Source organism: Ailuropoda melanoleuca, chromosome 2, assembly GCF_002007445.2.
Source record: "Ailuropoda melanoleuca isolate Jingjing chromosome 2, ASM200744v2, whole genome shotgun sequence".
NCBI lineage: Eukaryota > Metazoa > Chordata > Mammalia > Carnivora > Ursidae > Ailuropoda > Ailuropoda melanoleuca.
The window spans coordinates 64291151-64313888 of NC_048219.1; the positions used below are offsets into that span (position 1 = coordinate 64291151).

Genomic DNA, 22738 nt, shown 5'->3' on the forward strand with positions numbered 1-22738 from the left:
GTTGTGTGACCTTGAGCAAGTCAGTTAATTCACTGATTTTCTCTACCTTTTGTATTCTTTCACTTCTCCCTACCCTCTAGGCCCTGGATTTGTAACCGACCCCTCCTACTAAAATATCCTACTTCAGCCACTATGTGGCACATCTAGGGGTTCACTAGTAAAATATATCCTGGTTAATGTACTGATTAAACAGTTCTGAGTGGTCTCCGTGTCTGCCTGGGTAATATATGTATTTCCAGACTTGCTGTCCCTGCTATTGCTGCTCAGGCAAGAGTGGTATTAGCACTGTTGGGCAAAGGAGTTCAGGAAGGAAGGGAAGATGCAGTGCAGGACAGGCCTAGTGGGGAGGTAATGAGGAGTAGACCAGAAGCTGAGAGTCCCCTCACATGTGTTTGCTTAACCAACTTTCACCAAGAATCTTCTTTGTTCTGAGCATTGTGCAAAGTGATGGGCCAGAGCTCCTATCAGAAACTTCTCTGACCAGGGGCGCCTGGGTGGCACAGCGGTTAAGCGTCTGCCTTCGGCTCAGGGCGTGATCCCGGCGTTATGGGATTGAGCCCCACATCAGGATCCTCCACTATGAGCCTGCTTCTTCCTCTCCCGCTCCCCCTGCTTGCTTTCCCTCTCCCGCTGGCTGTCTCTGTCTCTGTCGAATAAATAAATAAAATCTTAAAAAACAAAAAAAGAAAGAAAGAAAGAAACTTCTCTGACCAAAGCACTGGACTTGGCATACACTGTAGGGTTGTAGGAGGAAAAATATCCTGAATTTAAGTCTTGGGTTTGTTGTTTATTTCCCTCTGACCATAGACAAGTCACTTAGCTTCTCAGAGTCTTAGTTATTCCATTTTTAAAAGAAAGGACAGATCAGGTGCTCTGTATGATTAGTTCTACCACTTTGTCTCTCATCTTCTAGAATTCTCCACTGAGAGTGGAGTATGGATTCTGCCTGGAAAGAATCTGTATTTTTAATGCTCATTTCAGCACAAGGCTGCTCCAGTTGGGAAGATGGGAGGAGAGAGATACATACATGGGGTAAATATTTGGGGGAGAAAACTTGGAAATGAACCTTTAAAGGAACCAAACATTTGCATTCTTATTCTGTCTTTTGATGGTATTATTCATGAATTCCTCACATATGGTAACAAAGAACTCACTTTAGCAGGTTAGAAAAAGAGGGGTCCATTGTGGGTTATTAATCCTAAAGAGAATCATAGTAAATGCAGAGTCAATAGACAGAACCTTCATTTGCCCAGTATCACAGATGCAGTTGTCCCATGTGTTTCGAGTCAGGAGCCACATTTTGTTAACTTCTTCTATTCCTAGAACCACACAGCACAGAATAGACATTCAGAGGACATAATAGTCCTTGTTCTCCAAATGGAATTTTCTTCATGTTACCTGCTGAAAAAGAGAGACAAAATCAAGACCCAAATTTCATACTGACTTTGTCCCTTAAATTGTTGGAGAACTAGATCTCATTATTTTCAACAAATTCAGTGGAAATTGTCCTCACCTTGGGAGTTAACAATTTAAGCCTTTGGATCCCCAGAGCGTGGTGTTCAGGCTAACTGCCTTGGCCTCAGTCTTCATGGACAGCTTGTACGTACAAGGGTGGCAGCAAGAGGGTGGAGGCTCGGCTGCCGCCAGAGCTGGAGTCAAGTTCTGCTCTGTCACTCGCAATCTTGTAACTATGGTGAGGTATTCACCTCTTGAAGTCCAGTTTTCTCATCTGCAAAATGGGATGATATTGTTATCTGCCTCACAGTGTCGTTGTGAGGATCAATTTTTTAAAAGGCATGGAAGTACACAGTGGCTGATGCAAAAGTTAAAAGCGCAGAAAATGTTAGCTTGAAGAACGGATGGTCATGGGCAGGAAGAGCTTTCTATTTCTTTTACTTTTTTTAAGGTCTACACACTTTACTATAATAATAAATTATATTTTTATAATTATTTGTAATGTTATGATTATTTTTATAATTATTTTAAATATTATTGTCGTATTTACACACTTTATGCCTTNATTATATTTTTATAATTATTTGTAATGTTATGATTATTTTTATAATTATTTTAAATATTATTGTCGTATTTATACACTTTATGCCTTTGTATTTTTTTTTTTTTAAAGATTTTATTTATTCGACAGAGATAGAGACAGCCAGCGAGAGAGGGAACACAAGCAGGTGGAGAGGGAGAGGAAGAAGCAGGCTCACAGCAGAGGAGCCTGACGTGGGGCTCAATCCCATAACGCCGGGATCACGCCCTGAGCCGAAGGCAGACGCTTAACCGCTGTGCCACCCAGGCGCCCCATGCCTTTGTACTTTAACATAATCAGGAGATTTGGATGCTTGTGAACCATGGGTACTTGAGCAACCCAAGAAGTCATTAATTTGTCTTTTAGATGTCCTTTTAGAAAGTTCCATAAACCAGCATCTCTCATCTTTGGAGGGCTTACAAAGTTTCGGAAAAAAAAAAAGTCAAAAGATGGATGTGGTCAAAGAAGGCCAGGAAAAAAAAATATCATTAAAAGTCATAATTCTTTAAAAAAATATTTGCCCTCATCTCATACATTTGTATTCATAAAGAATAGCACATTCTTTATGAAATAATGCTTAAAATCCTTGAGGATTTACTTATAATTTTTTCAAAGCCTTTCTAATAAGTAAACATAAATAAGTTCTCAATACTGATATAAATATTTTAAAAGTCTTTGGAAACCAGTGAATCTAAACACTTCACTTCCTTCTGTTTTCCCAGCCTTCCTCCTTCAAATGAGGACTCTTGTTATCTTTAGATCCCAAAGGCACTTTGAATTTACGTACTGATGATCAGAGAGTCAAATTTTAAGAGTCTTCTCCCTGAAGTATTTAGGAATACAGTAGTCTCCTTTACCCACAGGGGATATGTCCCAAGACCCCCAGCGGTTGCCTGAAAGCACAGACAGTGATAGTACTGAACCCCATACATACTCTGCTTCTTCCTATAAGTATAGACCTCTGATAAGGTTTAATTTATAAGTTAGGCATAGTAAGAGATTCACAATGATAAGTAATAATAAAATAGAACAATTATAAAATATCACTGTAATAAAATTTATATGAATGTGAGCTCTCTCTCTCTCAAAATACCTTATTGTGTTGCATTCACCTTCTTCTTGAGATGACGTAAGATGATAAAATGCCTATGTGAGGAGATGAAGCGAGGCAAATGACATCAGTGTTGTGATGCAGTGTTAGTTTCTGATGACACATCAGGGAGATCATCTAATTCCAGACCCTGGGTCACTGAAACCACAGATAAGGGGAAACTAGTGTATTTTAAACGATTGCACTCAGAGAGAGACTGGAAGTACACTAGCTTTGCCTCAAATTATTGGAAACCTAGTGAGCAGTTAGTCTTTTAGGATCCCCAAAGAGATCTGAAGCAGGGTAGTTGTGATCTTGGAGAAGGGAGAAAAATCTGAGCTAAGTGCTGGAGAAAGCTTTTATTAAAAACAGGAAGGTTAATCTGCTAGGGTCTGATTTAAGCCTCATTGGATCAAATACACAGCTCATGATCTCATTTTTCCTTGAGAATTTTGGGAGTAAGAAATGGCCCGATATCCACACTTGCTGAGATGCCAGAGACTGAACTCACAATAACCTGGGGTTGCCTGAGGTGTCCTAACTGCTCTGAGCTATTTGGGGAGGATTTTTGCAGTGACCAGAGGCATCTCTGAAGTTGACATACAAGCACGCCTTCCTGTGTCCACTCTTTCCAGACCCAAGGCTCTCCCTCATTTTCCAGGACTCCAAATCTCACCCTCCTTGTAACAGTTACACTGCCCATTTCTCCTGAGTCAGGGGATGGGGTAAGTGAAAGCAGCACAGAACAAAGCCAGAGGTCTCAACAAATGAAACGGCCCCCCTATTTTCTTTCCCGGTGCTGCCACAAAATCCCCTGGGTGTCTCATTCAAACATAGGGTTGTTTTTTAAAAACTTCCCAAGCCAGGCAATAAACTTTGGGTCACAGTGTTTGGAGCAAACACCCATCAGTAATAGAATGAATAATCTGAGCCACATTCAACACAGCGGAAGGCATTGCAGTGGGTTGAAGGAGGGCCTGCTGCAAATACCACCCTACGGGTGACTCTCATAAACACGGCGTTGAGTGACAGAAGCCAGGGCAGATGCTGTTTACTTTCTTTTATATGAAACACAGAAAGAGGCAAGCTAATCAGGTAGTCTCCCTCTGGGAAAGGAGGCTTGGAGGTCTTCTGGGAGGGGGGAGGTGCTGGTGATACTCTGGGTTTTTTTTGTTGTTGTTGTAGTTCTGAGGGCTGGTCACCCAGCTGTGTTCTTTGTGAAAATCATTAACCGATACTCTGGGTTTTTTTTGTTGTTGTTGTAGTTCTGAGGGCTGGTCACCCAGCTGTGTTCTTTGTGAAAATTCATTAACCTATACTCTGGGTTTTTTTTGTTGTTGTTGTAGTTCTGAGGGCTGGTCACCCAGCTGTGTTCTTTGTGAAAATTCATTAACCGATACTCTGGGTTTTTTTTGTTGTTGTTGTAGTTCTGAGGGCTGGTCACCCAGCTGTGTTCTTTGTGAAAATTCATTAACCTGTACGCTAATAATATGTACCCTTTCTGTATGTTTCATTTCCTTATAAAGCTTTTAAAAGTGATTAATGGAAAGCAACTGAGTCTCTGTTCCTTGGCCAAAACCTTTTCTGATTTCAATCTGACATCCCTCACCTCAGGTCTGGCCCTTTCCGCACGAACAACGTATGTCTGGAGAAAGCCCTTCCAGACTTTTCGAAACCTTCCCTAAAGGCATCCCTTGGTAAACATAATCAGGGGTTCGTGATTTTGGGAGACCCAACGGTTTGCAGATTTCTGTATCAGGGATTTTGGACATTGTTGACAGGCTAGGAATGATGAACCTTTGAGGTCACCTCTGTAGGAGTCATATGAGCTGTCAGCTAAACGATTTCTTTAGTTTGCAAAGATTTCAGGAAGATACTGATTATTTTATGGTGAGATTGCAGTGGTGATTATCAGCTAGCGTGGCTTTTGTGTACTTTACTTAGCAACGTGTGGTTTCATAGAGTCACTTAATTTTACAGACCAACTGGAGTAGCCTGGATGCCAGGATGCTGTGACAATGGTCACAAAAAGGCCTTCTGAGCGTTGAAATGCTAGCGGTTTTTTAAATGTTTTATTTGTTCTTTGTTTTTATACTGATTGGTTGATGATCAGTGTTGTCCCATGATTTTTAATAAACAAGGAAGAAAAGCAAATACATTCACTGATTCACTTTGATATTTGTTCAACGAAAGAACAATATTGGTGCAAAAAGTCGTTTTCTGCCTGTCATGATGTGGGAATCTGGACATATCTTGAGTTCATCAGGAAGAATATCTTAAGGCAGTTTTAAAATATTTGGGTCTTGAAAAAATGTGAAAAGGAAGTTAGCTGTATATTTTTTCCTGGATTAAAAATTATGTTTAAAGAGGGCCGCTTGGGTGGCTCAGTTGGTTGAGCGTCCAACTCTTGATTTTGGCCCAGGTCATGATCTCAGGGTCGTGAGATTGAGCCCCATCATCAAGTTCCATGCATGAAGCCTGCTTAAGATTCTCTCTCTCCTTCTCCCACTGCTCTTCCCCCTGCTCTCCCCACTCACACGTGCTCTTTCTCTCTCANTCTCTCTCCTTTTCCCACTGCTCTTCCCCCTGCTCTCCCCACTCACGCGTGCTCTTTCTCTCTCAAAAAAAATTATGTTTAAGAATAAATGAATCCCTCTGTTTTATTTACTAATGTTGAAAGTTACTGAAACATAATTGGAGACACTTAAATACATCCAAGAAACTTAGCAATGCTTTGAAGAATGCCTTTTCAAAATCCCCTCCAAAAAGAAACTATAGTTTGACAAGAAGGCATTTGAGTAAAATCTTAAATTCTTAAACAGACGCCTGTGGTACAAATTCTTCATATGGCAGATCTCATGCTTCAAAGTATAGGAGGCAAGAAGCTGCTCGATACAAGTGTTTTCTCTCCAGCCTAATTTAATGATGGGTTAGCGGACCAGACAAGTAATCCTTTCTTCCATATTTTAATAAAACTGTTATCAGCTTTGCCTTTGGGCTTCAGCTTCTGTAATGTGCTATGAGCACCATGGTTACTGTAGTTGGCATTGCCCTGGACCTGAAATCCAGATTCAAATTCTAATTCTGCTCTGTACTAGATATGAGACATTGGGGTTCAGAGCATGCCACCCCCAAATACAATATCTTTTGGTACCAGATACAACAACATGCACCAGGGCACCTTGAAGAGTTGAAACCGAAGGAGTTTGAGAAAGTGGCAGGAGTGGTGAGGTCTCTGTGACTTTCTCTTCCCTTTCTCCTTGGAAGCAGTCTTAAAAACCCTTGTGTGAGAGGTGCTGTCCCTCCACCCAGAGGAAAGGAACGTCCTTATCTTCAAGACAGAGGGACACCAAGAAAAATCCGGACAAACAGGCCTTGCTAAGTTTCCCCTAATTTGCTACACTTACCGTATTTCTCCATGACTGTCCACTCTCCATCAAACCTAGCATCTCTCAGCTTGAACAGTTTCTTCAGGTCCTCATTGCCCTGATTTAGAGCCTATTGGTCAGAAGATCAGGTAAGAACCTGGACTTGGGACTGACATCTGTAGGGGCTGAGCCCTTGACCTGAGAGATCTGGTGCTGTCTCCAGGTAGAGAGTGTCAGGACTGAGGTAAATTGTGGGACACCCAGCTGGTGTCTGAGAATATCTTGCTGGGGGAAACCCACGCACATTTGGTGACCAGAAGTAAAGTGTCCTGAGAGTCAGAAGTGAAGAGAGTGGAGTGCTGACAGGAGCAATGTAGGTTTTCTCTTTTACAAAGCACAAAGATCCTCTTTCTGGGGTCAGGCTGCAGATGGGGTCAGGCTGAGGGTAAGCATAAATGTTACAGGGAGGCTGGAACTTAAAGGCCCCAAATGTGGATTTTTCTAAAAGCAAATAGTCCTAGTCAGACCTGTCTTCAGGCATGGAGGAAGGAGTCTGATGAAGGTCTGTGGCTGAGGAAGTGGGAAGAATGACAACATGGAGGGGCCATCAGCCGGCCAGTACAGTAGCTGATGGGGGACAGGAAGCCACTGTCCTTCAGCTAGACCCTTGGCTTCGGCTGTCCCTTCCCCATGACCCAGGCCCAAAGGTCTTCTTAGCTACGTGAAGTTGAATTCAAAGCAGAGCTANGACCCTTGGCTTCGGCTGTCCCTTCCCCATGACCCAGGCCCAAAGGTCTTCTTAGCTACGTGAAGTTGAATTTTCAAAGCAGAGCTGCAGAGTTCCTCCCTGTCTGACCAGGACTCCTGTGTCAAAAGCTAGATACTCTATTAATAGATACTCTATTAATTTTGTGCAACCTTCTAAATTAGCACCTTGCTTAGATTTTGTCCTTCACAGTGACCTACAATTCATTGAATTCTGAAAACCCTTCACAGTTTGTCCATATCTGTCCCCTTGAATATGAAGCAGCTTTCATGCAAAATGAAATAATTTCTCAGGATGCCTGCCTATCCAATGCACACTGCCAAAACCTGGCGCTGGCTTGGCCAGCCAGAGCCAAGGGGTTGCCTGCAATAAACACCACATCCTGTGGGCTTTTGTGGAAGGGTCTGCCTTAGCCATATCTGGTACACAGCCTCCTCTTTCCCTCCCTCTCTCCCTCCCAAGGCTCTCCTCCAGCCATAGAAAATTGCCTGGGAATAGCTATTGACCTTGGGTCATGCATCGTCTGTCCAGCAACCTCTGACGTGACCCAGCTCAACATGATGAGCTCACCCGGGGACTTCAGTGGAAAATATCAAGGGGATGAGTTAACACCAGGAGCTGAACCGCAACGGGACATGCTCAGAAGTGGATGAAGCCAGGACCATGCAGGGCACATGGTCATGGTATCCAAAGTGAAGGGTGGGCAGGAGTGAGACCCTAAGTACCAGCCAGGGGGAAAAATAAGACTGAACAGTGGGAGAGGACACGGTAGAAGATGGAAGAACAGAAAAAGCATAGCTGAGAATATTTCCTGAATATTCTGTTTCTTTCCCTGGGTTTTTGTGCACTCCTTATAATAAACGTCCCTTCTTTTTTTTCTTTTCTAAGATGTTTGTTTGTTTATTTATTTGAGAGAGAGAGAGAGCACAAGCAGGGGGAGCAGCAGAGGGAGAAGCAGACCCCCTGCTGAGCAAGGGTGGGACTCAATCCCAGGACTTTGGGATCATGACCTGAGCCAAAGGCAGACGCTTAACCAACTGAGCCATCCAGGCTCCCTGAAAACCTCCCTTCTTTTGATTTGACCTGAATAAATATCTATTTCTTGCATCCAAACCCAGAAAAGTCAGAGGAGATGCACACACTGTTCCCTTCCTTCCACCCAGTGACTGGGGCAGATGTAGGGGGAGTCTCAGATTATCCTTGTTATGGATTCTTGGTGCTGATCGGGCTTGCTAATTTATCAGTGACCCTATAAACCTTCCAGGCCTCAGACTGATACGTCTCTAACTTAGAGGACTAAATAACTGCATCTCGCTCTCCTCATTTCCCATTCCCTTAGCAGTTTGTAGACAGGGCCCTCCTTCCGGGTGAAAAATGACTTGAGGGAATAGAGGTCACTGATTCACATGGCTTTTTCTTCCTGTGATTTGTAAGGACGGGAAGGAGAGAATTCCTCCACAAGGCATTTTGCATTTCTGTACTGCAGAAGAAGAAACTAGAAAAGGTCCACCAGCTTGCAACACTAACTATTCTTAGATTTTGTGTTATCAAGCTCCCAGGCATTAACAGAAAAAAGGCCTAAGCAGCAGTGCTGAATTTTAGGGTGCTTCTAGCTCGGCTGGTGCCTGCTGATCCGACGAGACGGTCCTCAGTGGGATGGGTACAAACGCCATCCTTGCACGCCAGCAGCCTAGGCACCCGCATCTGCTGGGGAGCAGAGCTGACGAGACTTGGACAGGGTCCCCCCAGTGTGCTTGTCGCCTTTCTATCTGCAAAGCACAGTTTTATTGCACGAACGGACGTTTTATGGCTTTTTTGCACTTGGAAGCTCACTGAAAGTTGATTTATTCAGCTGGTTGCTCTTACAAAGAGTTTTCTCGCTGTGCGCTTGCTTTGTGAGATGAATTTAAAACAAGCCGGGCTGACCTGAGTGGCTGTGCTTTTTTCATCGTCTTCTGTCTTGAGAAGTTTTTGAAGCTGATACTCACCGAGGAAATCATGTTTTCTTCGAACGTTCATTCCTTTCGGCCTTATGGAAAATCTGACTGTTAAGGCTTCACTGCTTGGTGCTTTTGGCCTGCAAAAGCAATTGAAATCTGGGCCGAGGGCTGAAGGAATAAAGTGTGTCCCCTCCCCAGCGTGGAGGGGACCAGACAGCGTGGGGAGGCCTGCTGACTGGAGGCCAGTTCAGAAGTTTCTAACTCCCAGGCCACTGCGGGTGCTATCCTATTTTGAGGGGCTCTGACTCATCTCTCTCACCCCTCCTTCTGAGAAGCTCAGGAACCCAATTCCGTCCTGGGGGCAGCACATGGCTGGGACTTAGAAAGGCTTAAAAAGAGAAAAAAAGTCTCAAGCTTTCCCTGCCAACCACGAAACAGAGACCCGCTTGTGCAGCTCCTCCTTGGTCATCCTGCCTCTGTTCTGGAATAATTTGCCCCACGAAGAGTGGGCAGGGGCCCCAAGTTGTGGCTCCCCTCTCCCACCCCCATAGTTGTTCTTTCATCCCAGGGTAATTCCCATTGGAGGCGTGTCCGTGGTTTACCGAAAGAAGAAAACCCCTTTCAGGAAGAAGTGTCCAAACAATCCTCAAAAACAATAGTTCTGATGAGCATGGTGGCATTCCTGCCCTAGTGGGAAGGGGGATGGTCCCAAAGATGAATTAACACTGTCGCTAAGCAACCGTCTCCAACCCCAGTCCCAGAGGAGCAGGATGAGAAAGAACCAGGCCACTTATTTCCCCGGTCTCTGCTCATTACCAGTCCCGGCTTTGTCTGAACAGACGGAATCGGGCTTGCTCTGGCGGCAATGCTGGCTTTCACAGCAGAGTGACAGAATAGCCGTGGCCTTGAGGCGGGCTGGGTCACTTCCCGCAGCCCTAATCAGGTGTCCAAGGCAGTAAGGCCATGCAGGGACCACCCCACCCCCCCCGACAGCACAGTTTTGCAACACCTGATCTTGTGGATACCTGGGAAGCGAGTGTCAGTTATGTTCTACAGATGGTGGGCTCGAGGCTCAGAGAGATGCAGTGACTGGGCTAGGGTCACACAGGAAACGAGCGGCTCAGTCGGGCCTGGGCCCCGGCTCCGTCTGCGTCCCCTCCATGCCCACTGCAGCTGCCAGGCTTCTGCCGGGCTGCAGTGGGGGGACGCATGGGACCAGCAATTCAGGTACTGGTGTTTATTAATAGACTAAATATTTGCAGATGAAGAAGTCGCATAGAGTTGCTCACCAGCCAGTCATGATGTGGTTTCTTTCCGGTCATAGCAGCTTATTGTTTAGACACACAGTTACGCTCATCTGGGGTTTAGGGAGAGGCCCAGTCTCCCCGGCTTCACACGGGGGATGAAGTCAGGTCTTCTTGGTGGGTGAGGAGAGCTACCCTCTGACTTCCCTCAGTGCCCCTTCCCCAGTCTGCTGGGCAACAGCAACCCCCAGGCCCCGCAGCCCAAATTCACTACACTTTCTCTGCCCGAAAGCTCTTCTCATCCTCCCAGACTCTTCTCAGCGGAGCCTTCGTGACTGCTCTCTTCCCTTTTCCCAGAGAGTTCTGGGTGATGTGGTGGGCACTGCGGACCCGCACCCAGGTCCCCCTAATCAGAGGACGTGGTGCCCCAGCTGCTGGCAGTACTGCTGGGGGACAGCCTTCAGCTGCCTGGCTCCCCAGGGACTCCCCAGCTGCCCAAGTCATGCCCCATTCTGGTGACCCCAACCAAAGAGTGTGACCTTCTCTCAGCCCCACCGAGAGGCCTTTCTAGCACCGGTGTTCCCTGTGGGTGGCAGAGACCATCAGCAGGCCTACATTGCAGTTGAGCATCTCTGCCTACCCATCCTGCATCCTCCCCTGCCCTTCCGTACGGTTGAGCCCAAGGGCACCCTGCATCCTCAGCTCTGTCTCAGAGTCTGCCTCCTGGGTGGGGGGAGCTCAACCACCACACTCTCCCTTAGACTTTCTCTGTTGGTGACTGTCCTGCCCTTTAGCCTGAGCTTCCGAAGGGCAGTAGCTGAACCTTATTTATTTCCAAACCCAGAGAGCCCAGGTCCAGCATACAATAGGCCCTCAGGAGATGTTTGTGGAATGAATACACGTAGTCATTTACAAGGTATTGTGAGATGAGAGGAAATGGAAGGCAGGATGCCTGTGGAGAGGGCACCTCGTTCAGCGCTTTTTGTTTACCATTGCCTTCCCAGAAGAGTCTGAGTTTCTTTTATCCTCCCCCTCACCCCTGCCACTTCCCACAAGCACCTCCCCTCTCCAACTGGGACTTGGCTGGACTCCTTCCTCTTCCCCCAGCCTAAAAGCTGGGCTCCGGGATGTGTTCTCTTAGGAGCTACTGAGGAGGAGAAACCAGGAGCAGAAGCTGTGTCAGCAGCCGACCCCACGTGTGGCTGGAAGCTGCTTATTCTAGAATAAGAGCCTTGTGCTCCGCGGCTCCCTACACGTGTAGATATGTTTCTTCTAGTTGATTCCTATGTATTTTAACCTCTGTACTTCTTGTTAAAAACCCTGTTTCTGCTAAGATAAATGTGTTGCTCACACCCGACCAGGTCAATCCCACGGGCTATCAGGTGGTGGCTGGCCCGGCCGGAGGGATGCCGTGTCGAGTTGGGATGGATTTAGCCATCAAGGGGAAGAACAGCCATTGCTTTCCATGGTCCTTCCTTGGAGACAGTTCAGAGGCAGGGTTTCACATCTCCATTACCCGCACAGAGTAGAAAGGAATGGGCAGTCCCCTGAGGGGAAAGGTCTGAAAAGCTTGACATGAGGGACCCCAGTGGGCACTCCACAGCTTCATGGGTCTCAAGTCATAACCCCTACTGACTTTGGGATTATGATGTCAGGGCCTAGGTATCACTGCCCCGGTCTACTTTTGAATAGTCTGGGCCCCGGCCAGCACCAGCTGTAGAGGCTCCTTGCTGGGTCTCCTTGAGGACTGGAAGAAAATGGCCCAAAAGAAAAATGGACAGAAAGTCTTGTCCCCTAATGGGGGACTTGCCTCCTCCCCTGAGCAGGCCAGGCACATTCCTTGTGTCATCGCAAGCCCCAGGTGGCTCCCTCCAACGTGATACCAAAGACCCTCCTGGCGGAGGACATGCCTCCCATTTGTGACCATGCAGCCGTGTTTGGGTAGACATCAACACATAAACAAGAACTGTCTGTGTTGCCCTGCAGACCCATAAAGCAATCAGAGTGCACTTTTATCTGTCGTCTCTCAGCATTCCTTATGATCTGTTTACTACTGCTGATCCTTCCCTACCCCTGCGCAAGAAGTCCAGCAGGCCCCCAGAATGTTGTTGCTTATTCTTAGGGTAAGAGACAATCCTAGAGTCATTTTAGTGCCAGTGCTGACTCCACTAGGCAATGAGCCTGTCTAATCCCCAAGAGCAGTCAACATTCTGAACCCGATAAGAGGCCACACCCCGTCTCCTTCCCCAGTGGCCACCGTGGGGAAGCCAGCTGTGGGGAACTGGGTGGAGGTCTAGTTGGCTTCTCCTCAGTCTTTCTGGGGCTGGCCCATGGGTAGAGGGGATGGGGGGAGGAAAAGTCTCACTTCATAGATGGGATCATCATAAACTGACCTCATCTTTCAGGGCCAGCCAGCCATCTAAAGCTGGCTCTCTGTCTCTTGAGATGCTTCCATGAGCAATTTAGAGGTGCCCCCAGGCTCATCTCCCTGACAGTGCCCTTGGCCCCCAAGTCAGAGCATTTCTGTTTCGAGGGGTTGACACTCCTTCAGCTTTCAGCTATTTACTTCCATCTTAGGGGCACCTGGGTGGCTCCGTTGGCTAAGCATCTGACTCCTGATTTTGGCTCAGGCCATGATCTCAGGATTGTGAGATCAAGCCCTGAGTCAGGCTTAGCACGGAGTCTGCGGGAGCTTCTCCCCCTCCCCCTCTGCCCCTCCCGCTGCTCGCTCTAAATAAATAAATAAATAAATAAATAAATAAATAAATAAAACATTTTAAAAGAGCTTTCTCATTTAGCATTACGAATAATTCTATGACATTGGTGGTTTTTATAGAAAGAAATCAAGGCTCAGAAATGTCTCAGATCGGCTTAGATTTGGATGCATGTGACAGAAAAACCCCAAATAATAATGACTTAAATAGGATAGAAGTGTATTTCTCTCTCATCTGAAAGAAGTTTGGAGATAGACAATCCAGCACTTAGAAGGTATTACGAGTTAGAACTCGGGTTCCTCCATCTTGTTCTGCCAACCTCAGCATTAGCTTCCACTTCACGGTGCAAGATGGCTGCTTAAGCTTCGGCCAGCGGGAAGGAGGAAAGGCCAAAGAAGGGTGCACCCTCTTCCTTTAAAGACACTTTTGGAAGTTGCACACATACTACTTTCCCTTATATTTCATTGGCTAAAACTTAGTCACATGGTTAGACCTACCCGCAAGGGTGATTGGGAAATGCAACCTTTATTCTAGGTAAACATTAAAAATCAGAGCTTCTGTTATCAAGGGAGTAAAGAATAGATATTGGGCTAAACAATGAGCAATTTCTGCTATGGATATTAAATAATTTTCCCAGAGTTTTCCAGTTGAACTCTGTCTACGGAAGATATTAGTGATCCCAGAGGGAAGAAGCAGTAAGGACATGGGAATGGGAGGAGGTGGAAGCTTAGGATAACGTCTGCTCTGCTGACTCTGAGATGGCTCCAGAGTCTCCTGCCTGCTCTGCTGAAAAGTCCAGTTGCTTTGCCAGGAGTCTGGTTGACTAGTTAGCCACCTGGCTCTTCACTGCCACATGGCTCTGGCCACTGGACACTGGTGCTAAAGGCAGCATGGCAGAGCAGAGAGGAAAAATGTCAAAGGCAGTGTTGAAAGAGGGAGAAGAGGTAAAAAGTAGAGCGATTTTCATTCCCCTCCAGCTTCCTGCCCCCTTGCTTCTCTCCAAGAATGGTGGACTCATGGTTCCATTCTACTTTAGCTAATACGTGGTGAGCTTTTACTCCATGGAAGACCCCCACGGGCCCTGGGCTGGGAGGATTGTTGGGGAAGGTCATTGAAAAGATGTGACTGCTGGTTGACCTGTGAGCTGGACCTGGGCAACCTGAGGCTGGATAGCAAGAAGAAGAACCGGAATTTGAATTCCGATCTTTTGACTCCACATAACAAACAAGCAAGATGAATGAAAGCGAGCCTAAGCAAACCCAGCTCTCTCCACGGTAGAAAGCCCTAATACCAACACCAGATATAGGTACTACACTTTACGGTTTACACAACATCCTCAGTGTCTTGTCCAGGCAACGATCCAGGGCCACTAATGGCTTACGGAAGCATCACAACCACCAGACCCACTGAGGGCAGGGGCAAATAGCCAACATGCTTCGGTAGCCCCAGGGGGCAATACAGAACTCAGAATGGTCTCATAGCTGGTTTTCATACCAATGACCTTAGGTCAGCAAGGAGAATGGGATCTGATCCTCATTGCTCTCTTGTTTCAGAGAGCAGTGGGTTCACAAAAGATTTGAGGAAATCAAAAATGTTTCACACAGATATTTGAGAGTAAATTGTCTAGAGCACTTGTAAGTTTTCAGTGGAGAGTTGTTGACTCCGGGAGAGGGAGCAGGTGGGTTCTAAGGAGAAAGGATCTCTACAGAATTTCCCACCATGAAGCTGAGTGCCCAGGACACTGTGGTAGATGAGCATTGGGACTAAGCAGTGTATGCCAATTCCCTTTCCTTTCATCAGGACAGGAAGAAGGACGGGAGCTTCCAAATGCCCCCTCGGAAGTTACATTGATTTACCATTTTCATTCTTTTTGACAGGGATTGTTAAATGTGTCCAGGCAGGGTTGTGTTATTATTTCAGCATTAATAGCCCTTGAAGGGCTCCCGAAACCTCTGAAGAGCAGCAGGTGGGCTGCATCAGCACTGAGTGGGTGTGAGCCATCGTCCTCCAACCCTAATCCGAAACCCCATCTGGATTTAGGGCTCCCACCACTGCACAGAGGGCCAGTGGAGGGGCCGGTGAGGCTCATCAGCTGCATAAGCAGCTTTTGGCTGGAGCTGTTGTTACATAACCTGGGACTCTGCTCAAAGCCCCAGCTTCATAAGATTCCCCCGTTTTGCACAACCCTGCAGCAGAAGCCATATCCTCGTTATGTAAGATCAGGTTTAACCACAGACCAACCAAACAGCCTGTGCCTTGCTAGACAAGGAAGCAAGGAGGGGCTGACCCACTGAAGAATGCTTTCTTTTAATATGGAGGGAGGGGTTTTTTGGAGGATGGGGATCAGGGGCCCCAGGATTTAGGATTGGTACACTGCAAGATTTTGTCTTGCAAGCTGTTAGCTCACTGTTCCAACATGTGATTAAAATGAACAACGTATTAAAATGCTGGTGTAATGCTATTATAAAAATTTTAGTTTGGACATATCCTTAGAAAAACTCAGGCTTAGCCTCCACAAAAATTGGCAAACAATTTATGGAGATAACTCACAGTTGTCCAGAGAATTGAATTAATCCACATAAACCCTGGCGTGGGCGGGGGGAATTCGAAGAGCTGAGTTGAGAGAACAGTGGATGGTAGAAATAAACCTTTTTTATCTTGAAGCTTCAATAAAAGTAAACTCAATAAATTAAATAGGCTACAGTATTCATGGAATTGAGTCATAAGAAAAATAAACACAAAATCCTGTGGTTCAGCCTACATAAAGATAAGCAATTCAGAGTCTGTTTCTTTAATAATAGGCTCTTTCCTGTTTAGACAAAGAGTCTGTCAAGGAATTGATGCAAATGTGTTTCTGCTCACTATTCTGTTATTTCCCCTTTCCTGCTAAAATTACTCGCTTCAGCAGTTGTAAGAATTAAATGAGATGCTATGCATCACTAAGCTTCATGCACAAGAAAAACTAGATAAATGTAGTTAAATTGGAATCTGAATAGTGCTTTTCTTCCTCCTTCTTCCTTCTCCGTTTTCCATCCTCCTCTGCTTTGTTGGTTCTTCCCTAGAACTGACTAATGTGCTCACGTGGCCCTTCTTCCCAGGAGTTTTGCTCATTCGTGTACTCAGTCAATATGTATGGNACTAAGCTTCATGCACAAGAAAAACTAGATAAATGTAGTTAAATTGGAATCTGAATAGTGCTTTTCTTCCTCCTTCTTCCTTCTCCATTTTCCATCCTCCTCTGCTTTGTTGGTTCTTCTCTAGAACTGACTAATGTGCTCATGTGGCCCTTCTTCCCAGGAGTTTTGCTCATTCGTGTACTCAAACAATATGTATGGAGCTCCTTATGATGTACCAGGCTCTCTTCAAGGCTCAGGAGACTCAGTATTTAAGGATGGCAAAGTCCCTGCTTACATTTGAAGGGTAATAAACCAACAGATGAATAATTCTATGGTATAACTTCAAGTCCTGTAAAGTGCTATGAAGAAAGACAAAGGGATAGAGACCAGCAGGTGGGGATATTTTATGTGGAAAGTTCAGGGTACCCTCTCTAGAGAAAGTGGGGTAGTGTCCTGAATGAGGTAGGAGAAAATCCACAGGAGGATCTGGGCAAAATACATGGCAGAGGCAGAAGAAACAGCAGGTGCAAAGGCCCAGAGGCGGGACACAAGGTTGGTGTGATCTTCAGAAAACGAAAAGGCCAGTGTGGCTGGAGCAGAGTGAGCTGGGGAGAAGGTTGTTGGTAATGAGCCTAGAGGCATGGCCAGGGACCAGGCCACATAGGGCCTCGTGGGGCATGCTAAGGGTTTTGTTCTGAGTGTATACTAGGATGGATGAAAAGTTATTGGAGGGCTTGAGTCACAATATTGTTTATGTATTTTAAAAGGATTAGTCTGTCTACTAGAAAATACGAAAAGGCAAAACAGAAGCAGAGAGGCCACTTAGGGTGTTAACGAAGAGAAGGAGAAGCAGTGTAAGCCTCTGGACCCAGACTGCTGGGGTTTGGAGCATACCAGTGCCATTAAGGAACAGTGTGAACATGGACCATTTAAATAACTCCTCTGGGCCTCAGTTTCCTGATCTGTAAAATGGAGATGATAATAGTAAGGTCTGCTACCTTGTACAACTCCGGGTGGAATCAGCCCCTGGAGCCCAGTGAACACAATGTGAATAGTACCACTTGAAGTTGTGCGACACGGTGGTTTTAATGAATTTTTGGTTTGTTTGATTAAGCCGTCAAACACAGAGAACATGCTTAGAACGATGCCTGGCACCCAAGGAGAACTTAACAAATACGAGCTATTATTTGTGAGACGAGAGATGATGGTAGCTTGGATTAAAGGGGTAACAACAGGGGTGGTTAAGTGTTCATGTTTGAAGTAAAATGTGAAGGAAGAGCCTGTGCTGGCTCCCAGGGGCTCAACCAGCCCTGATGACGGCTCTCAGGGGCACAGCTTTGCCAAGACTTCTAGGTGGGTTTTTTCAGTCTGATTCGTTTCGGAGCTGGGTTTTCAGCATCTTTCCTACCAATATGTTTCCCACCTAAAACGATGAATGTATGTAGTGTATAATTGATAGAGTGAACATGAGAATTAACAAGACACTGCAGGTAAATCCCCCAGCATAGTGCCCAGTACATTTTATGTTTAATAAATGTAACCTGTCATCACCATCGTCACCATCTGAGTGCTTGACGATATTCCTGCAGAACCCTCGTACATACCTCTAACTCCGTGGGAGAGAGAGCTCAGCGGTTTTCCCCTCTTGTGAGGATAGCTGAAGACTGCAGAGCCTTCAGAAATTACCATCTTGAGGCCACAGTGTCCCTGAGGTCTTTGGGTAGTTCCTGAGATGCCTGTCCTTGTGCCTTCTGACACCCTCCGTGGCCCCCAAAGGGCTCAAATAAGAGCCAGCCCAACCAGGAAAAGAAGCACCAAAATATATAGAAAAGCATATGGTTCAAAGGCACGATTCTTCTTTCTTTCGTTGATTTCACCAATCATAGAATCCAAGTTAACCATTTAAGGTTAAGAAATTTGTTTAGGCTCTATTCCTTTTTCTCACCCATTTGGCCCTAACGAATCTCAGACACGAATGCTGGAGATGTCAGGGGTACTCAGCAGGCCCAAGAGTGCACACACTAACTACTCCAGGGTGTTCCCCATCCCCCCAGCGTGGCGGCCATGGGGTAGGAAGTGTGGACAGTACCTCTAGGTAGCTGCTCAGCCCTTAGGTTCCAGCCACATTGCTGTCTGGTTACTCATGCATGAGGTAATCTCCCCATTTTATTTGTTCTTGGATGTGTGAGCTATATAATTCCTTCTTCAAAAGTTATAAAAATGAGGCCCCAGCCAATAACTCAACATCAAAAGAGGTGCCATTTTCTCATTCTCAGTCTCGGTAATGATTCCTGCCATGAGCCAGTCATCATGGACATGACTCAGCCTTTCTATCCTGTGTTAGTAAAGTTTAACTGTCTTTGGTCCTGACTCAAACTGGCTAGGAGCAGAGCAGGAATGATAGGAGTTGTACCCAAATGTGTTACTGTGTAATTCTTTACCTGATATACCCAAGACTCTGCAAATTGGCCATCCCAGCCCCTCGCCTTCCTTCCGAAGCGTCTGCTGTCTTGGGAGTCTGTGCCCTCTGTCCTCTCCTGCCAGGTTGCCAAGGCCACAGTTCTGAACTCAAAATCAGGCATCTAGCTCTCTTTGCATTTCTACTATCAGCAATGCATAGTATCTTCTTGGGGGTCCCAGTGTGAGAACTGATCCAGACCCAGGTCTCAACTGAAACCTCTTTTTAGACGACTATTTCTGGGCGGCCCCCAATCTCCTTTTAGTTGAAATCATCATTCTGGGGTATACATGGGGATCCTGGCAGTTCAGGAGTGAGCCAGAGTCCCTTCATTTATCTGACAAACATTATCGATTACCTACCTAACACCAGACAGTGCTAGACATCCAGGATGGAGAGCCAAGGCACAGTCCCTAACATCAGGGACCCCCGAGGTCTAGTGTGCAGCAGCCTGACGAGAAAATAAGCAATTGGAAAACAGTGTGATTAGTATTGTAACAGGCCTTCAGGTGCTATAGGGGCATTCAGGGGGTACCTGACCCGCACTGGTGGCCCAGAAAGAATTCCTAAAGGCAGGCATGCCTCAATATCTCCAGAAAGGTGCACGGAGCCATATAATCAGAGAAGGGCCAGGAAGGAGGCAGAGGGGTGTTCCCAAAGGAAAGGGAACAGCATGAAAAGCACGTATGACAAAGCCAGCTAGCTGTGACCCAAACATCCATTTTCTCCCTCTTCCTGGGCTCACAGCCCCGCTCGCAGTTAAGTGTGGCCGTATGACAGAAGGTGTACAGACATGATGGGTGGGCTGACCCAGAAGATCCTCTCAAATGTGCCCTTCCCTGGGCTTTCCCATGTCAGCTAATTGGGGGCAGGTAGGACACATCATGAAGTGCTTGTGGGCCGCTTATAGGAACTCCCGAGTTGAGGTGTGGGTGAGAAGCAATCGCATTTGCTTTTTAGAATAACAGAGATGGCACACTGTTGGTGTCAAGGTTGAACTTGACCTGAGCTCTGTGCTCCTGGAAAACAGCAATATTTAAGAAATCCCCTACCCTTTTGTTTCCCCAAATCCCCTATCCTTTGCTGTTCCAAGGCTAAGCCTCAAAGGACCACCTAGCCCTCCAGTATTTCAAGATAGGACCCATTTGCATCCTTCCTCAAGGCTCCTATAAGACTTAAAGATGAAGCCCTTCTTTACCAGCCCGATTAAAACCCCAGGGCCCTTTCCCTTTTCTGCCTTTTTTTTTTTTTTTTTTTTTTTTTTGCTTTTTTTCCTCCTTCATCATCATTCTCCCTATTGCAATCTCCAGAATGAAAGCATCTCTTTAACTGTCTGGTGCATTTGGTGTTCACATTAAGACAGTAGTGCTGAACTGAAGCTCACTTCTACTTGAGAATAGACCATTATCTGCTTTATTTTTCTTTAACAACTTTTATTATATATTAACTTGTCATCAGTCATCTGTGAGACTATAAACTCCTTGGGGAAAGAGCTTGTTTTCTTTAACATTTACCACTGTTTCCCCAAGGGCGTAGACCAGTTCTTGGCACACAGTAGGCACTCAGTAATTAAGACCAATTATGTCATGGTAATGCCCAGCCCACATGAGCTTTCTGCCATCCTCCATGGGCTCCTCCTGCCCTTCTCTCTCTCCGTTGTCTCTCTCCCTCTTTCTTCATCTGTCTCCTGTTCTAGTCCCTTGCTCACCTGCCTCTTTCTCTCCTCCCTTTTTTTGATCTCTTTCCTAATCCCTCTCTTCCTCCTGTTGAGCCTCTTTCCTCCTTCAGCCCCTATTCTCCAGCCAGCCAGGTTGTTCAGCTGAGAGTGTGCAGGGCCAGGTGAGAGAGCTCCAGCTATGGCAGGACAGAGCCAACCAAGTTCATGTGCGTATCTGCTGGGTGAGGACAAGTCTAGTGACTTGGACATGCATTTGTCCAGACGCTTGAAAGTTAAAGATTCACTGGGAATTGGCCAAGTGGGTATTTGGAAAACAATCAATAAGTGATCCCGAAGCCTTGCCCTAAGCAGGCTGCTGAGAGCTGGAGAGGAGACAGGAATGGGGTGAGGCCATTGTCTTCCGGGAGCTCCCAGTCTAGTTAGCCAAGGAGGTGAAGGCCCACACGTGGTCTCCCGGGCAACACAGGCAGACCCAGGGGGCAGGTGGTGCAAGCTGGTGAGTTCTGGAAGGCATCAGCTGCTGTTACCATTGGAGCATGTGGCCTGTGTGTGAACTATGGCAGCCAGACAGACGAGACCAGGGATTCAGCGGCGGAAGGGGAAGCGCCTGCCCGTGAGCACGAGGCTCTTTGGGCCGCTTGGACAGGAGCTTGATGAGGAGCCCCTTCTCTTGTCCCCTGCACTGGCTCCCCTCTCTGCCCCCTCCCTAAGATTGAGAAAAGGAGCCCGAATCAATGCCTGTGGATTTCCTGAGAGTGAGGAGTCAGCACCAGTGAGCTAGACCTTTGGCTGAGACCATGGAAGAAAGCATCGCAAAGCCATAGTGTCCTACAGTGGGCTGACCTACTCTCAGTCCTCCACGGGGACAAAGCGACTCAGTGGGGTACAGCCATCCCTCTAGTTTCTTAGTAATTATCAGCTGAATTGGTTTAGCTGCTCAGGAACTGATTGATAAACCTACAATATCAGCCTCTTGCTCTCTAGGCTGGGAATGTGTACGCATTAGAGTCTGATGTTCTGGAGACACTAGGTGAGGCGGAGCCAGCTGGGGGCGAGGGGAGAGGCAAGGTGGTTAATCTGTGCTGGTGTGCCAGCTCCAGGCAGGTGGCGATCCACCCAGCATGGAAACTGTTTCTGCTGTGTGTGATATGGAATCCTTTTGTCACTGCTCTCTCTAAGGAGGATGGGCCAGAATCTCCCCGGGAAATGCCTGGGAGACTCTTGTGGCCTCCTAAGGTGGTTCTGCAACTTTGGGAGGGGGGAGGAGGGAGAGACTCTTTTCCTGAGCCCTGGCATTATGGATGGGCTTCGAGGAAGGAAAGCAAGGAGGGTGGCAGGACTGAGTAAAGCCAGGCCTGATTCTCAGAGCAGAGAGGGAAGGGTGGAAGGAAGGCGTTAGCAGAAAGGAGTTAGTATGGGTGTTTGCTGGAGCAACCCCTGACTTCCTTCAGGAAGAAAGCCCCCATTTTATAATCTTGATGACTTCTGTCCCCTCGTCCCTAACAACTTTGCACGAAGTCTGCACCGAAAACATACCTGCAAAGTCTTGTCTGCTTAGTCACTTCTTCCTTATCGGTGATGGTCTCCCTACTCACATTTCACTCCCGTTGCTGATTCACAGGTTGCCTTAGAAGCTGCACTTCTGCACCCGGGGAAGGTCATTTTATAACAGCACAGCTGCTCCTTGGCCTGTGCGCTCTGCGAGCTGGTATGTTAAGAGTGTGATAACAACATCCGAAACCAAAGTTCATGGCCCAGGCTAATGGATATTTAGGACAAAGTTCCTGGCTCCATTTCCAGATCTCCCTCCCCCATCAATTGGGATATTTAGAAAATGTCTAAATAGCAATGCAAAGAAAGACTAACTTCGTTAACTTCTGTCTAAAAAAAAAAATTCTAGGTTCCACATTTCAATATTAACATGTTTTATGTTATTGAAATTTCATTAGCAGTAAAGCAACACAGTGAATCCTGGAGGCAGGGGAGACAGAAGGGGTAAACATTTCTAATTTTTCATGACTATGTGTGCTGTGCCAGGCACCATGCATGCTTTGCATACATTTTAACCCTCACAGGATTGGGGTGTTAAAAAGTGTGATGGACCTCATTTCACAGTTGAAGAAAGTAGGGCTCAGAAAGGCTAAGTGCCATGTACAAGTTCACATGGCCAATAGAAGATGCCGCCAAGACCGGAGTCCACATCTGTACCATCAAGGTCCTTCCCACCATCCCAGACTCTGTCCACAAAACCCAGCATGCCTTGTCTGCCACTAGAGTCTTCCTTGACCATCCAGCAGTGCAGACAATGGCTGTTGCCTTTCTTTGTAGT

The 22738-nt window shown here is 46.5% G+C and overlaps 1 long non-coding RNA gene across 2 annotated transcripts; it reads right to left on the minus strand.

Moving 5' to 3' along the window:
- Positions 1–1196: 1196 nt before the first annotated feature.
- Positions 1197–22081, minus strand: LOC117801015. Of its 2 annotated transcripts, XR_004623316.1 has the most exons (4): positions 21946–22074; positions 19094–19182; positions 1514–1729; positions 1197–1401 (listed from the first exon to the last, which is right to left on the minus strand). It is a non-coding gene; the product is annotated as an uncharacterized LOC117801015 (long non-coding RNA). The 2 variants fall into 2 exon arrangements; XR_004623317.1 differs by lacking the exon at positions 19094–19182 and having other exon boundaries at positions 21946–22081.
- Positions 22082–22738: the final 657 nt, after the last annotated feature.